Here is a 6,101-nt window from a genome sequence, read left to right on the forward strand (position 1 = left end):
GCTGAGGATTTAAACTACAGTAAGTACTGAAAACAGCTCCATGATTTGTTTCAAAGTTTATGCTCTGAACTTTTCCTGGCATAAGTCAAAGTAATTTCACAAATAGTCTTGTCACGTTTTGCAACTGTCAGAAACTCATTCTGTAATTTTATTGATCAGTTGCCCGCTGTCCCTCGCACACATGTGTTCTTAGGAAGTAATGTGTACCTAATGGAAGATCATTGTATTGATTGAATTTCTACCCTACTTATGTTACATAGAGAAGCAGAGAGCAGAATGTACCTTTGTACGTTTTATTATTATTTGTATTATAATTTTACTTTTCTTTGTTTGTTCAACAAAATTATACACACTGTTATGACACAGCTCATGGGGAAAAGGGAAGCAAAATTAATCAGATTGTTTGTGGTAAATTGCAAGATGACAAAATTCAAACAAAAGAAATAGAAAAAGGGCTGAAGGGTGCTGCTTAAATCAAAGAAAGAAATAAAACATAAAGGTCTCTCCTATCGAGAGATGGCTATCTGCCTAATCAAAATAAAATAATACAACAAATATCCTCTCTGACCAGAGGGCTGTTTCACAAAAGCAGAATTTAGAAATCCAGAATAACTGGAAAACCAAACACAAAGTGAGCAGCACCCCCTAAGCCTAGTGTTTCTAAACATTAATGAAGCTGCAGTGGCCTGTACTACGAAGCGAGGAAGTTACATCCAACGTCAGGAGTAACTCTGTGACGTTGGGTGTAACTTCTGGATTAACCCATACTACGAAAGATGGATAGGTGTTAACCGAGGTCTGTTGCCATGGCAATTTACGCTGCATCTCTTAACTGCTCCGAGCAGGTTTTGTTCGTGGTTAACTCGAGTTTACCCTGTATACACAGACTACACACTACATCTGTACTCAGTGTTAATGATAGGATAGGATATTAATACACACCACTTGATAAAATATATTTAGATTTCATCCCGACTTATTCCTCTGTGGTTTCAGCTGAAATTAAGTTATTCTTAACACAACAGCATTACGTTCATACAGCGAGCCCTGCAGCCTCTCTGATTTTAGGGAGGAGATCTTAATTAATGAATGGGACAGTTTCTGTGATGTAGCCCATCTGTAGGTTATGATTGGATTATCCTAAGTGTTTTTCACATATTTAGATGTCCAAAACAGTAAGGAGCCGGTATGGGGGTTAACAAACAGAGAAAAAAAAAGAATCCTAGATGAAAGTGATAGCCTAAATTTACAAAAAAATCGGAAATTCCCTGAAATTAAAGTCACAAAAAATCTAAATCACTCTGGTGTTTTCTTTTGAATACGCCCAATCCACGGTAAAGTCTCTAAGGTGCATGATAATATAGTGATTGTGGGCTAAACTCATGAGTATTTCCTCACTGCTAAATCCAATTGTGAAGTCTAATATAATTTTCCACTGCATGTGTGGCAGAAACGAGTGGGCTATAACACTCGAGAAGCTGAAAGTGTCCGACAACGCCACTTGGGATAGGCCCAAGACCCTTAAAGCACACAGATCGTTTTATCAAAATTAGGGGCAGAGACAATCAAGTAATTATAAATATACAGTTTTATTTTTCTTTTGTCATATATTAAAATAGCAACACCTGCTCTATTAAAGAGATATGTAATGCGTATTAAAGAAAAAAACAGAAACTAAGTTAGAAGAGTTAGCTAAGTGTCACAGAGAGTCCTTCAGGGGGGGTCGCCCCCCCCCCCCCCCGAAAAAAATCCTAGGGGAAACACTGATCCACCATCCAGCCACCCATCCAGCCCTAGTCATTATTGTTGCATTCAGCATTCATCTATTCTATGATCTATTATCAATTCAGTTCAGTGTGCTTTATTGGCCTAATTGTTTCATTTAAACAGTGTTACCAGAACAGTTTCAAAATCAAAAGTTTACATATGAATACAACATAAGATTTATCCAATCAAAACCATTCAATTTTGCAGTTATAAATTACAAAAACGAAAAATAAAAAATATAGATACAGTGTAAACTACAAATAAGTGAACAATATAATAATAATTATTATTATTATTATTATTGCTGTTGTTCCATATGTGAACATTGACAGTAGATAGTTAAAGTATGTGCATGCAATTGGTATAACAAGCAATTTGGTAATACTTCCAATTAGGTGAGGGTAGTCATACCAAAATTGTTCAATATTAAATAAATAATTAAGCCATTAGAAAAAGTTATACGATAGTCTGTTCTAATGAAGTGGTGGTATTGAATGAATTGATCAGTTGGAAATATTAACAGACTTTGGTAAAGGGACAAAAACTGCTGGAATTAAATTAAAACTGACCTGCAAAAAACTCTCACTTTTATGGATGTTATATACATTTTGTCTGTATTTATTCATTCTATTATTCATTTCATGATGTCCTATTTATTTAGTTAACACTGAACAACTATGTATTATTGTGTGAGCTTTGGTGGACATTGGTAGCCTTGTTAAGATACCGTTAAAACCAGTAGAGTGCACTATTTGTCTTTGAGTGTATTTCCCTGTGAAAGTTAGTCTGTGCTTGTTTCTCCAACTGCTGACAGTGTGTCTTCATATGATCACACGTAATAGTATCTTATAATAAATACAAAGCAGTATCAGCTTTTACTACTGACAATGTTATTTTAAAGTCAAACAAAATAAACATAAATAAATACTGCAATATACAGTATGCTTATTATTAATAGAGCCAGATGTGGAAGTTGACTGACTGTATTGGGCCTTTAGTAAAAAAAAACTAGATGAAATGTCTTTAATTCCATATTAATTGGGGTATTTATTGAAACTAAATTGGGTGTCTATGTAAAGCCCTTAAGTTGTGTACTGCTTGCATTAAGATATACTGTATACTAAACACGATGATTATAGCTGTTTTTGGAAATTACTATTTAAATTAGAAAACAGCCTGATCAGCGGAGGCCACAGGCTATAGACCCCTTCACCCCCTCCCAGGGGCGGACTGGGACAAAAATTCAGCCCTGGCACTGTGCATGGCTACGCAAGCCCACCTTACCACGTATCCCCACGAACACACATTCACTACTTAGGTTACATTTGTTTACAGATGGTGAAATAATATAAGCAGTAGGCCTACTCTATGTAACAGCAACAGCGTCACTTTGTGTTGAAAAGAGCTGGTGACATAAGGTCTGAAAATAGGGGTGTGATGAAAGACTTTGGTCACAAGAACAAGATGAGAAGATATTTTAACACTATTTTGTATTCAATGATAAAATGTATGAGTGGGGGTTCTGGGGGTCCTCCCCCAGAAGATTTGGAGCATTAAACACTTAATTTCCTGCATTCTGGAGACATTTTCTCCACCAATTTATGGAGTAAATGTCTTTATTTATATGAATGGCAGCACAAAATTCAGCAGGTGCCAATCTAACAATAAAATGGAATATAATGCAGTAAAATCAGTAGCTTTTTTTTGTTGCTTAAGTAATTTTCTTGGACAATGCACATTTGTTTCTTCTATATTTAAATTGCATTGCATGTTTTCTTATTGTGGAAATAAACGAAGCATTTTCATTTGTAATTTAACATTTCTTGTTACAAGCTATTTTTCAGAACATATTTTAACCAATTTTGCTTTCAAAAAGTGATGGGGACATGTCCCCAGCGACCCTAGTGTAAATGACTCCAATGGTAACAGATTTGTAACATTTTATGTATGTGACTGGCACACAATGCTCAATAGTTTTTTAAGAGCACACAACAAATTTCCACATCAGTTAAAAACAATGGCTATCCATCTGAGTATGTTGTAGAGTCTGTGCTCTCTGTTTATTTATCTGCTGTTACTGTCTTTCTCTACTACAGAGTCAATTACAATTTTTGTGTGACTGTTTTCTTCCTTCCTCTACCACACTCCCTGTCTCTGCTAGGAAAAAGAAAACAGGACAACTGACTGTTTTGCTGACGTACTGCGGTAAGCGTGTCGACTCATTTCCGTTTCTGGTGCTTGTGTGTTGGTACCGTGTTGTGCTGCTCTCGCTAAATACCAGTTTGTTAGATAACAGCGGCCAACTGTCCACTTATTCTTACAGTAATTTTGCCTAAGCACTCACAGTTCTTTCCATCTTTTAGTGACTGCTGTTCAATCTCATAGTTGTTCAAAAGTTTTGGTAGCTGACGCTACAGTACTTTAGCTTTGCCGTTAGTGACTTTAGCTTAGCAGCTAGCGATGGTTTCTCCTTCTACCACTCTCTCTCCTACTTTCTCCTGCTCGGTGTGTCAGATGTTCAGTTACTCCTCTGCCTCCTTTAGCGGTAATGGTACGTGTAATAAGTGTAGTTTATTTATAGACATGGAGGCGAGGCTCAATGATTTAGAAGTCCGGCTCCGCACCTTGGTAGATCAGTCTTTAGCTACTGTAGCTAGCCAGTCCCTGGTAGTCGGTGCGGAACGGCCTGAGTTAGCCTCTGGTAGCCGTCCCCCGGCATCTCCTGTGCAGCCAGGAAGGGGTGGCTGGGTGACTGTCCGAAGGAGGAATAGTCGTAAGCATTCAAAGCCCACGGGGCACCATCAACCTGTTCACGTTTCTAACAGATTTTCCCCACTCAGCGACACACCCGCTGAGAAACCAACTCTGATCATTGGCAGCTCCATTTTGAGAAACGTGAAGTTAGCAAAGCCAGCGGCCATAGTTAAGTGCATCCCTGGGGCCAGAGCGGGCAACATTGAGTCTTATTTGAAACTGCTGGCTAAGGATAAACGTAAATACAGTAAGATTGTTATTCACATCGGCGGTAATCACTAAGATTAATGTTGAGTCGGTGTGTACATATGCAAAAACAATGTCGGACACCATAGTTTTCTCTGGACCCCTGCCTAATCTGACCAGTGATGACATGTATAGCCGCATGTAGTCATTCCGCCGCTGGTTGTTGAGGTGGTGTCCAGCAAACGATGTGAGCTTTGTAGATCATTGGCAGACCTTCTGGGAAGACCTGGTCCTGATTCGGAGAGAAGGCATCCATCCCACTTGGGAAGGAGCAGCTCTCATTTCTAGAAATCTGGCCAAGTTTATTAGTGGACCAAATCCATGACAACCCAGAGTTGAGACCAGGAGGCAGAGTCGCAGTCTAACACACTTCTCTGCTCCTCCATTTCAGGAGTTACTTAGTGAAAATCCTATAGTGACGGTGTCTGCCCCCCGACCATCGAAATTATTTAAATCAAAGGTAAACAGAAGAGGAGCTGTGCATAAAAACCTCATAAAAATTAAAACCACAAGAGCAATAGAGCAAACTAATAGGAAAATTAAATGTGGACTCTTAAACATCAGATCTCTCTCTTCTAAAGGTGTACTAGTAAATGAACTAATATCAGATTATGATATTGATTTATTTTGTCTTACTGAAACCTGGCTGGGTGATGGAGAATATGTTAGCCTAAATTAATCCACCCCTCCCAGTCATATTAATACTCATATTCCTCGAGGCACAGGCCGAGGAGGTGGAGTTGCAGCTATCTTCGACTCTAGCCTACTAATCAGCTCTAAACCTAAACTAAACTATTACTCATTTGAAAGCCTTGTTCTTAGTCTTTCGCACCCAAGTTGGAAATCAATGTAGTGTACCGAGCACCTGGTCCATACTCTGAATTCTTATCTCAGTTTTTGTCAACTTTAGTCCTTAAAACGGACAAAGTAATTATTGTAGGGGATTTTAATATTCATGTGGAGAATGACAGCTTTAGTACTGCGTTTATCTCTCTGTTAGATTCCATTGGCTTCTCTCAGAGTGTTCATGAACCGACTCACTGTTTTAACCACACCCTCAACCTTGTTTTGGTATATGGTATTGAAATTGAACATTTAATAGTGTTCCCACAGAATCCCTCTTTAACTTTTGAGTTTGTATTGCTGAACTACATGCCATTGGGCAAAAATTTCTATACAAGATGTCTGTCTGATAGTGCTGTAGCTAAATTTAAGGATGCGATTCCATCAGCTCTAAATTCATTATCAAGTCACAAAGTAACGGAGGACTCCTATGCTAATTTCAGTCCCTCCCAAATCGATCATCTTGTTGATAGTGCTGCAGGCTCGCTGCG

Source organism: Micropterus dolomieu, linkage group LG01 (genome assembly GCF_021292245.1).
Source record: "Micropterus dolomieu isolate WLL.071019.BEF.003 ecotype Adirondacks linkage group LG01, ASM2129224v1, whole genome shotgun sequence".
Lineage (NCBI taxonomy): Eukaryota > Metazoa > Chordata > Actinopteri > Centrarchiformes > Centrarchidae > Micropterus > Micropterus dolomieu.